The sequence below is a fragment of the Gossypium raimondii genome, chromosome 4 (assembly GCF_025698545.1).
Source record: "Gossypium raimondii isolate GPD5lz chromosome 4, ASM2569854v1, whole genome shotgun sequence".
NCBI classification, from domain to species: domain Eukaryota; kingdom Viridiplantae; phylum Streptophyta; class Magnoliopsida; order Malvales; family Malvaceae; genus Gossypium; species Gossypium raimondii.
In genome coordinates this window covers 48,702,023-48,714,366 of record NC_068568.1, presented here as the reverse complement: position 1 = coordinate 48,714,366, position 12,344 = coordinate 48,702,023, and the positions used below count along the sequence as shown (strand labels likewise).

At 34.9% G+C, this 12,344-nt stretch overlaps 1 long non-coding RNA gene across 1 annotated transcript; it reads left to right on the top strand.

The window, feature by feature from the left end:
* Positions 1–8,310: 8,310 nt before the first annotated feature.
* On the top strand, positions 8,311–10,494 carry LOC105779525 (uncharacterized). Its single transcript, XR_001129027.2, has 3 exons — positions 8,311–8,849; positions 9,008–9,072; positions 10,351–10,494. It is a non-coding gene; the product is annotated as an uncharacterized LOC105779525 (long non-coding RNA).
* The last annotated feature ends 1,850 nt before the right edge of the window (positions 10,495–12,344 follow it).

Sequence of the window (12,344 nt, the reverse complement as noted above, 5' to 3'; positions counted from 1 at the left end):
GTAAAAATATGCTAAAGAAATGGGTGTTGATTTCAAGATAGCCCCATATTTAGCCGTTTCATTAATCAAAAGAGTCTATTACAAAAAGTTTCACCATCCTAGTTTTAACAATTACACAAATTTATTAGCCACATCGCCTTGTTTCTTTATACGCTCCAGGAACTCCGATATGCTTGACTTTTGGTTAGGAGGGTATTGGCAACTGAGAACTTCCGCTTCATCTGATAATTGCACTACCTGCGCAGCCGCCTTGCGAATTTCGTTGACCAACCCACTGAGATGCATATCCTTTTCTTGGAGGGCTCTTTCATAGGCGCGAATGTCTCTGTCATGCTGACCATTCTTCTCTTCTAGAGCTCTCAAAAGGTCATCCAAATGTTGCTGATGAGCTTGCAGTGTACTTTCTATACTTTAAATTTTTTCTTTTAGCTCTTGACACTCAGACTGACTAGTTGTTAATTCTACAGACATAGTTTCGTATTCAACATTCTTCTTTCTCAATTCTATCATAGCACGTGTAGCTCTTTCCTCCTCCTTCTTCGCTTTGGTTTTCCAAAATTCCATCCCACCTTTGATAATGCTCAGTTTCTCTTTCCAACCTACCGATGATTTGCCCAAACCACTATTCCTTATAGTGCCTCTTAATTTCTTGTTTTCCAAATGAAGGTCCCTTAAATCGTTTCTCATGACCTCAACTTCTTTTTAGACTTTTTCGGTTCTGGATTTTTCAATTTAAACATCAATCTTTAACTGGTAGTTTTCCTCCTGAAGAGAACTAATATCTCGTAACAGTTTAGCTTTTTCACGTTCAAATTCATGTCTTGCCAATTCCAGCTCGGACGGCATTTCCTTTGAGAACGGATTCTGGCAAACAACATCAATCGGCTGGGTTAGCTGACGCTTCACTCGTCGTTGTCTCCATATGTCATAATCTGCAGTGATAGTATTAGCATAGAGAGCAACTCCATTAGGTAGACTTTCTTCCAAGAATTCACGGTATCTCGCACCCTTTTCATGTAACCCTCTCACGTAAAGGCAAACTCCGATTGTGCCAATCCATTAGTAACTGGTACAAACTGTCGCGAAGCGAACTGTCTCTGAACCATCAACGGAGTATATCCCACTCCTCCCTATAATCCTAGCAAAGGCACCCAGTCTTGGTTCTCACACTTGTATAACAAGACAGAGGGACGAATCCAAGGTACTCTCCAAGTTATATCTTCAGCACGGAGATTCTGAAAAACTGAGACCCAGTGTTGTTCAGTGACATCCATTGGCCAATCTTTTTCAATGTGTGCTTTTAAAGGAGTGAATGTTTTTGAGAACATATGGAAAGATGTGCGCTCCACTTTCCAAAAGTGGCTAAAAATCCAAACATTAAGTAACTGAGCGCATCCGATAAAACGCCCTTCCCCTTTCTTCCTACAAGCATTTAGTGACCTAAAGGTCTCGGCTAATATGGTTGGGACGGGGTTGATTCCTTGCCTTAATTTTTCAAAGAAATCCACTACAGCGACTTCAATGTGCCCGAGAACCTTTGGGAATATGACTAGTCTGTAAATAGCCAAAGCAAACAGATCTATCCTTCTCAAAGTATCTGGATGATTCTGAACTAACTCTCGAAGAGAAAACCATGGAACACAACTGACTTCATTCTTCTTCTTTATTTGTTTTTCAGCCCATGTATCAGTCATCCCCGTCAACTTCATTAACTTCTTCTTGAAGGTCATTGGTTTAGGCTCCTTCACATATATTTTATTGAATTGTACATTGTCGATGCAAAGCAGGGCAACATACTCTTCTATAGTCGGAGTCATATCTTCTTGATTGAAAGTGAAACACTGATAGGCAGGGTCCCAGAATCGAACCATGGCTTGGATCAACTGCTTGTTCACATTGATTGCTACCAAGTGAGCTATATCCCCGTATTTTCAGTAAAGATGCCTCTAGTATCTGAGTCCCACTGCTTCCAAATCCCAATCAAGTCTTCAAGATCATTCTGACGCACATTCAAGGTCACACGCTCGGGAATATCAGAGGTGTATCATTCCTTCAAACTGTCCCCTTTCGCTTTTTGAGTCCTCAAAGACCAATCTCGAACTACAGTATTTTTCTCGGTTACTCGTGTAATTGACTCCTCCATCAGAAACCCGTTTTTTGCAACCAATCTCTAATCAACACCCTCCTAATGAGATGCCTATGATGCATGATGACAAAAAGAATAATAAAAAAACGAATAACCTCGGTTAGTGATCACAACAGATATAAACAGAGGAAAAAAGAAAAATAAGAACTATGGAAAGTTTAACAAATTAAGCTAATCAATCATGCAATTTGGAGGAACAGACCCACATTTTTTTTGCCCCAACAAGCTTTACAAAAACCTACCCCACATACCATCAGACAATCTATCCGACCCAATTTATTAAACAGACTCAATTCATTTGCAATTAAGTGTAAATGTAAAAGAAATAAAAGGTCAGAGGTATTTCTCCCGTGTACTTATTTTGGTAACTATCAAACCGACAGAAGTTCGGCATAGCTCTAATTGGGTGGCTCGTACGGTTCACTATATGTGGCTTCGGTTCTAGAAAGGTACTCGAATTATCCATACTATCACCTACTAAGGTAAGTACGGAGCCTCGGTTATCGCCTGTCATAGGCTTGCGAGTTCAATTCGAGGGATTACATTTACTTATGCCTATGCGGAGGGACAAGTTAACTCACAAAAGCATAAGTCATATGTAACCCGGAAGTAATTACTAGCCTGTGCGGAGGGACGAGTTAACTCACGAAGGCGTAGCGTTTATTTCCACTTAAACGGAAGGAGCACGGGTAGAGAGATCATGTTATGCAAAAATGCAAGTGCACGGTGTGTGGGGAGAAACTCACAAACCTTTTATTTTTTATTTACTAAAACAAAAAACGTAAAACTTAGAGCTGACAAAAAACAGAAAAATAAAACACGTTAGAAAAATATTAATTTAAAAATCGAATGCAAATGCATGACTTTTCCAAACAATATTCAAGGATCACGATTAAAAATTAATTTGAACAAGAAAAATTTGAAAATTTTGACAACACGCGTTTAACATCAGACTCGACTCTCACAAAAGGTCCCCAGCGGAGTCGCCAGCTGTAGCGACCTAAAAATTTTGGGTACGGGCGCTGGTCGAAGTGATTATTGAAAGTTTGAAAACTGAATCTCAATTTTATTTGAAAAAGGAGTCGCCACCGATCTTTTTTTCTAGGTGTGATCGGACACCTAATAAATTCTCTTTTTAAGAGAAAAATTTATTTTTAAATTTTTCTTAAAAAAAGGTAATTTTAGGTCTGCGTGAAAATCCAGAGAAAATTAGAGTTCGGAGTCGATTCTGTGAGGAAGGTATTAGCACCCTCGCGACGCCCAAAATTGGTATCTCGTTAAACGCATGTTGTCTTAATTTTCAAAAATACAAGTTCAATTTAATATTTAATCGTGATCTGATTAAAACACGATAATTTTTGAAAACATGAAACTTTTTGAAACACGAGAATTTTGAAAACACGAAAAATTTTTCGATTTTATATTAAGCATGTATCGTATTTAACACTAATCGGTGATATTCACTCAACATAGCAATGGAATCAACGAATTAGTGTCAATCGACTCGTTACCTTATTTTTGAAAACACGAGAAAATTTTTTTGAAGACACGAAAATTTCAAAACCCGAGGATTTTTTTTGAAAATACAATTTTTTTGAATATTTACAATTTTTAAAAGGACGTATCGTATTTAACATAAACCGGTAACATTCACCCAACATAGCGATGAAATCGACGATTTAATGTTAGATCGATTCGTTGCCTCATTTATTTAAATTATTTAAAATTAAAATAAATAAAATAAATATACTAATGTTTTGTAAAATTAAAATAAAAATAAAGAAAATATTAAAAGCATAATATAAAATACGAGATATTATAAAAGTGCACAAATTAAATTAAAAATGAAAAAAGAAAATTACCGAAAAGCTCGAAAATACGAGCTTAATCGAACGGGTCGCACAACTTGGGCCCCTTTTTATTTTTTCTTTTTTTTCTCTTTTTTCCTCTTCTTTTTTCTTTTCTTTTCTGGCCTGCTGGTGCTTGCGTTGGGCTTGGAGGCCTGCTGGCCTGCTAGGGGCTGGGCTGCTGGCCTGTTAGGGGCTGGGCTGCTGGCTTGCTGGGCTGCCAGGCTGTTGGGCCTGTTGGACTGGCCTGTTTTTCTTTTCCCCTTTCTTTTTTTTTGTTGGGCTTGAGGTGCTGGTGGGCTACTGCTGGGTGCTGGGGTTGCTGTTCGGGTCGGATCGTTGGTGGGTCGGGTCGGATCGTCGGTGGGTCGGGTCGGATCGATTCGGTCGGGTCGGGTTGACCCGACTGTTATAATATTTTTTATTTTTTTATTATTTTTTTCTTTTTTCTTTTTTCTTTCTGCTTCTTCTTCTTCAAAACCCTAGCCCCCACGCCGCCTCTGGTGCCGTCGCCGTCGTATTCGCCGTCGAGCCGCCGTCGGAGGCTTTCCTCTCCTTCTATTTTCTCCTCTCTTTCTCTCCTTTTCTCTTATTTTCAAAGCTTTTTGCAAGTTTTTTTTTGATTTTTTTCGTGGGTGGGGGGTCCGATTTTTAGAGTTTAAACTCCTTTTTATAGTTGATTTTGCTTCTTTTTTGCAGGTAGCAGGTGGGGAAGGCCATGCCCTAGGCGTGACCAGAAATCGTGGGGGCAGGTGCAAATCCATGGGATTATTGGGGATTTTCGACGAAGGACCAATTTGTAAATCAGCAAAAGTTTTGGGGCTAAAACATAATTTTGAGGAAGTTTATGGGTCAAAATGTAATTTTAAAAAGTTTATATGTTAAAATGTAATTTTAGGAAAATTTAGGGGTTAAAATACAATTTCAAAAAGTTTAGGGGGTCAAAATATAATTTTTTATTTTTTGTATTTTTTTATTTTTATATATATTTTTTAAAAAAAGCACGAAATCGAGCCGGACAAAATTCAGTGATTACACTTAGTATAGATCCTAAAAATTTGGAAAGTTGGGAAATGTGGTAAAAATGTTGCAAAATAAGGTTTCCGGTTGAACACTCGGAATAAGCTGGGATACATTAAATATAAAAGGGGGTTGCTAAGTGCTGATTCCCCCAAGGGGTTGCTAAGTGCTGATTCCCCGAATCCTTGGTGGTTGTTAAGTGCTGATTCCACCGTAACTTGAATGTGAAAGGGGTTGCTAAGTGCTGATTCCCCAAATCATCGGTGGTTGCTAACTGCTGATCCCACCGTAACTTGAATGTGAAAGGGATCCCACCGTAACTTGAATGTGAAAGGGGTTGCTAAGTGCTGATTCCCCAAATCATCGGTGGTTGCTAAGTGCTGATCCTACCGTAACTTGAATGTGAAAGGGGTTGCTAAGTGCTTATTCGCCGAATCATTGGTGGTTGCTAAGTTTGATTCCACCGTATCTTCGAATGTGAAAGGGGTTGCTAAGTGCTGATTCCCCGAATCACTAGTGGTTGCGAAGTGCTGAATCCACCAAATAACGGTTAATATTCCTAGTGTTCAATAGGAAAATTGGAAGGGTGAATGAACATATAAAATAGACACGATTATGTGGGGAATATTGGGTTTGATGCTTAATCAATCCATGTGTAAGATGAAAGGAAATATCAAAATTACAAAAGAGTGAGTTTGGTTATAAACAGTTTTTAACAACAGCAGTTGGGCAAATTTGAAAAATCACCATAAATGGTGGAAATTGGATTAGGGGTTGAGTAATACATCAAATTGAATTTGAATGAGTCTATTTTCGTATAAAAGAAGTATAGCATGCAAAAGAGTTATATATTTTGAGATATTTGAATTTTAGTGAGATAGGGTTGAATTGATTTCAAAATCCCCTGTTCCAACTTTGGAAAATCACCAAAAAATGTAAAAAAATAATTGTGGTTTGAAATTTACATGCTTGAATTCCTTATTCAGTCTATTTTCAAGAGAAACAAACGAGAACATTATATTAGTTTTTTTACATGGAGTTAAATAAATTTTAGTAAAGAGAGGTCAGAGTTGTTGAGCAGTGAAACAGGGGAGAGTTTAAAGAATAAACTGTACTATTTGGATAAACCAAAAATTATGAAAATTTTATGGTAAAAATATATATGAGCCTAGTTTCGGGGAAAATTTACAGAAATCAATTTGGAGTCCTGTAGCTCTAGATAAAAATAAATTAGCGACTGTGATGCAGAAAAACAGCTTGTTGGAAATTGAACAAATAATAAAATTTGTGTGTGAATAGAATTATGTTTCATTGAATTCATGTTAGAAATTTGTTTAATTATCATATGCTTACTTACTAAGCTACAAGCTTTTTCCTTTTACTTTTCATTGTTTTATAGTGATATCCGTCCAGCTCGAGAATTCGGAAAAGTCGGGAATTCATCCACACTGTCCACCACTTTTGGTATTTTGAAATCAACACTCTAATATTATGGCATGTATAGAAGACTTCATTTTGTTGTAATATATGATATTCGATAAATATTTTATTTCAAACTTTATGATAGTATTTTAAATGTTAAATATGATTTTATATATTTGTGAGAATATAAATATTGGTTGAGAATTTGGATTGCGTTGTATTGTGTTTTGATAATTTGCAGGGGGTTTTATGTAAAAATAAGCAGAAATGCTGCCGAAATTTATAAAAAAAAATCTAGTAATACCTCAAACTCTATTCCGTCAAGGAATACGAGTAAGGGGTGTTACACAGTTGTAGCATATACATTTTTTTCCATATATCAGTCAGATCGATTAAATCGTAATATGAAATTCACATTTTCGGACTTATAATCTAACATCCACTATCCACCCTTATTTCAATTTCAGTTATAATCAATTTCTCAATTCCACATATGTAACAACTTCTTTCAACACAAAACAAATTCAATCGCACATTTACAACATACAATATTTTTAGAACTATTCAATTTAGTCCTTATTGCTAACAATCAATCCAAATCAATTCAAATCAACTTGTTTTATCATTTCAAACTTACCTTATGGTCTTACCATGCAACACAATTCATAGATGTAGCAATTGAAAAGGTTCGGATTATAGAAATACAAACCGTACATTATGAGCTATTCGCTAACGACTTTATCCTTTCCCTTCCTTTTTGAGGAATCTAGTTTGGCGTTAGCTATGGGTTAATATAAATACATAAAACTATCAAAATACAACCAATTTCGAATCAATCATCAATTTATAAAAAAATTTGCATTTTATTCAATTTAGTCCCTAAAACTAGGACTAACGTAACTTCCAATCTAGAACTCATATTTTTAATCAATTTTCACTATATTTTATTTAGGACTTCCTATTCTTCAATTCTAAAACCAATTTAAAAATTTATTCATTTTAGTCCTTATTGTACAAAATTATAAATTAACTTCACAAATTAGTCATTTTTCACTCTTAAGCTTAAAATCTATCTATTTAACAACCAAAAATTTAAGAATCCATCAATGGTATCTTTACAAAACTTTAATAGTTTCACAAAATAACACACGGGTCAACTAGATAAAGCTCTTGGGATTTCAAAAATATAAAAATTACAAGAAAATGACTAAATTGAACTAATTAATTGAAGCTTCAAAATTCAAAACCCTATGGCCGAAAGTTTCTTCTCCCTTGTGTTTTCGGTGGAAAATGAGAAAGATAAAGCTTCTTTCTCGTTCTCCCCCACTTTCATTTATTTTTATTTTATTTGTTTAATTTATTATTATTTCTTTAAATTTTTAAACCAAATTATGAAGAAAACACCTACTTACCGTCCACTATTATTTCTAAAGTGGTATAATTGCCAATTTAGCCTTTATTCCATCTCTAATTAATAAAATGTCATAATAATTGAACTTTTACCTATTTTATAATTTAGTCCATGTACCTTAATTAATCATTAATTCAACAAAATTACCAATCCAAAATTCAATTCACCTATAATATTTACAGGTTTGATTTTCAAAAACAAGGTCCCGAAATCGCATTTTTCGTCACCACTAACTTTTGAGTCGTTACAATTGTCATGTCCCAAAATATGGGTAAAATTTTCTAGGATTAAATTGATAAATGTTGAATTTATTTATTTTCTGCTTAGCCACACAATTGGGCCTCTATTTGAAACTGTCAGTTTGGGCTAGTGAAACCTAATTTCCTCATCATATTTTTTTCTCCTTGGTGTCGCATATGCTATGGTTAAAACCCTATGGTGCCCCTCAACCTAATGTAAATACATACTTATGTTGGCCAACCACCATTTGCACTTCCTTCTCTATTCTGGTGTCACTCTAACCCTAAAATTTTTAGCTCCTCTACTCCTTTCTCTCTACCACTGCATCTCACCTTTCCCCATGTGCTCTCATCTTTTATTTTTCCTTTCTTTTCTCCCTAAGTGTCGCCGCTTGCCCCCACCATCATAGGGTCGTCGTCCTCTTTTCTTTCCCATTCCCATCGTCGCACATTGCACCACCATTAAGCGATTGTTTTCTTTTCTTTTCTTCCTAAAATTGCCTACTTTACACTGTTGATCTCTTCTTATTTCTTTTTATCATTGCCACAACTACCACATTGGTAGACTGTTGTGTTTCTTCCTTCTTCTTTTTTTCTTGTTTTTGCTTACCACACCTTTGAACCATCAAACTTCTTGATTATTACCTTGTTGCTGCTGCCTCTACTAATATTCGGGCTGCCGATTTTCCTTCCCTCATTGTAGGATTCCTTATTCACTCGATACACTATTCATGATTAGATCCATAGTCTTTAGCAACAAATCGGTAAGTTATACATTTGTATTGGTTAGACATTAATTCCTAGAAATTTAATTGAATTGTTGTTCTTTCTTCTTTTCAGTTTAATCGATTACATTTAGATCTAACCAAAACTTTGTCAATTGGTTCTAACATTAAGTGGTTTTGTGTGAACGATGTTAAAGGGCCAAATCTGGGAGAGGCAGATCAGATTTGAACTTGAGGAGTGTCGAACAAACTAGTAGCGAAGGTGTGTGTTTTGACTAATGTTGTCGTGTGTGTGTGTCAACATTCGGCCGAATGTATACGTGCTTCCCTTGTGATTTTTGGTTGTTAATGTCATATCTTGATGATGATTAAATGTTTCTAATGGCTTCGATTTTTCTAAGTAACCCTAGATCTGATCTAAAAATAAACTTTGATCTGGTATTGAAAAATCATCGATTCAATTCAGTGGGTAATGAAACTGTGTACGGAAGATCTAATTTTTGTATGCTACCATTTTTCTGAATTGTTATGTTGATCATGTATGTGATGTCAAATTTGTGTTTAATCTACCATTGCTACTGATGCATGTTTACTGCTACTGTTAAAATTACAAATCATTACTGAATGCATGAAAGTTGTATGTCAATACTGCTATTGTTACTATTTTTTGATTTGTAAAAACATGTCATAATATTGCATTGGGATTGGGATATTGAAGGTGGAAATACAGGCTCTAAATGCCGGATTGTTTCGCCGATCAAAACTATTATTATACTAGCAGTTCATCCAAAAAATATTATTTTGGCGTGTAGGGATGGATGAGTTATGGGGGAACTCTTACTGTGAAGTGTGGCGGATGGTTGGGTATAGAGGTGCTAATGGGCCGGGCCGGGCCCAGAAAAAATTTTGGCCCGGGTCCTAGGCTCGAGCCCGGTCCGGCCCGAAATATGGGCTTAGAATTTTGCCCAGGCCCGGCCCGGGAAAAAAATTCATAAGCCCGGGCCCGGCCCGGCCCGTTTTTTAAATAAATACCAAAAATTTATTTTAAAAATTAAAACAAAAATTAAAAAAATATTTTAAAATTAAAAAAATTAAAAAAGTATTTTTAAAAAAATTAAAATTTAAAAAAAGTATTTAAAAAAAGTATTTTAAAATTAAAAAATTAAAAAAATTAAAATATTTATTATATTCGGGCCGGGCCGGGCCGGGCCAAAAAAGTGGTGCCCGAGGCCCGGCCTATTTTTTAATCGGGCCTCATTTTTTTGCCCAAGCCCATATTTCGGGCCTATATTTTTACCCAAATCCTCCCATATTTCGGGCGGGCCGTCGGGCCGGGCGGCACCTCTAGTTGGGTAGGAAATTATATTGTTATCCATGCATATTGTATTTTTACTGAAAATTACCATGAGATTAGTATTCTGACATGATCTATTTTCTATGTGCTTGTAAGCAATAATTTATGCTTATGTGTTTATTTGTTCCTATGTTAAGACCACACTAAGCTTCATAGCTCACTCTTTAGTTTTTCCCAACTTTTCAGATAACTTGTGGGGTTAGGACTCGGACTCGGTATTCGGAGCACTGTCATCATTTTTCCCTTAAAAACATATTTCTAAATTGTTTTATCAGTTCTTTTGGGTTTTGCACTGTTTTAAACGGGCTATGGCATAGACTTTATTAATTATTTGGGTGTTTAATTTGGGGATTTGGCATTATATGTTTTTGATGATATACTCAAACATGAATAAGGTTTTCAAGATTTTATTTTAAATTATTTTAAAATGGTGCAAATATGATTTTTCCTATCAACTTTGGAACTAAAATCAAAACGAATGAGATAAATAAAATAAGCCAATGTTTTCTTAAGATAGATTCGATTTTAAAAGTGGTTTTGAGACTAAAAACAACACTGTTTTTCTAAAAGTGTTTCTCATCAGTTTTATAAAGTAGTGGATTTAAAATATATATATTTGTTTACCAAAATTTTACCATAATGATTTCACAATTTAAAAGAGTACCCAAATCGTATTGATACCTCAACAAGTATCGATATCTTTTTAACAAAATAAAGATAATTTGTAAGTAAACTTGAGATTTTTCTACAACAATCCATTTAAATGAACCTGAATGTTTTTCTGGGTCATCTCGGTGGCTAATGTGACTTTCATGATTTGGCCGTAACGCCTGGGCCGGGTTGGGGAGGTTACAACAATTCTCCCCTCCTTAAGAAATTTCATCCCCGAAATTTACATGAGAAAATGTTTGAGTACTGAAATTTTATTTCCGAATCAAATTAATTCATTTGTTATCATTCCTTATCAATCCTTAGACTCGTTTAGCTGTATCACATGGTCTTTCACATGCTATCGACATTTATATATCGCAATTTGTATTCGAGTCATCAGATCCCTATATCAGTCCAATTCATATTCCCTTTAACCCATTCATATGTTATAACTTGATTAACCTGGTTTATACTCAACTAAATGCATAGATTAATCTACTTGTATCCAGATCTAGAACCGAAACAATAATACTGGCACATGAGTGCATCATCTAACGAACCGACGTACATATACGGGCACATAAGTGCATCATCGGGTAAACTGAAGCAACTATATTAGCACACGCAGTACATCATCGGATAAACCAAAGCAACTATATTTTAACCCAACACGAAGCGCGATCGAGAACTAAACTAGAATGAAAAAAAAAAAGTGACAAAAAATCCAAATAAATATCTAAAAATCAAATCATCTAACGAAATAAAATGGAAATGGAAGCAAATGAAAGAATTTAATGGCTTAGCTTGGGAAGTCGAGATTCTATCTAAATTCCCTTAATTTAAAATAAGAATGTGAAAAGTAACCTAAAGTGTGATTAGTTTTAAGAGAGGGGGTGAAGGTGATATTGTCTGGGTGGAGGGAAGATTTTGGTCCCGCGTGCATCTCCGTAGGATTTTGCGCCTTATCATGTAATCTTTTTGTAAATATTTAAATTATGCAATTTCCTCTCTTTTTTTTCTTTATAAATCTGATTTATAGTTCAAAAAATAAAGTATAAATACATATCTAAATAACCATAAATATCAAGTTTTTACAACGAAATAAAATTTAAGTATTACAGCACGATAAAACTAAAAAGTGGTACAGTCCAAACTAAATTAATTAGACTAAACCTATATATGGTGGAACTTCAAGATCCGCACTTATAATTACACTTACTATTTATAATGTATTCCGATCACTTTCCTTCATTTTAATCGGTCAAATTCAACTATTAGTTCTTGGACTATACATAAGTTGTGGATTAGTTTATGTCTTTTAATTTGATTATTTTAGTCCTTACATTTTTGAATTTTAAATTTTAATCTTGACACAAACTATAACTATTTCCAAAATCATATGCAACAAATATAATACCATGTTAGCTTGTTTTTGCACATAATACTCACAAAAATCACATTATTTTAGTTAATAAATTTAGCAATTGTTGTTTGAATCTCAATTTGAGTTTAAAAAGTATAAGGACTAA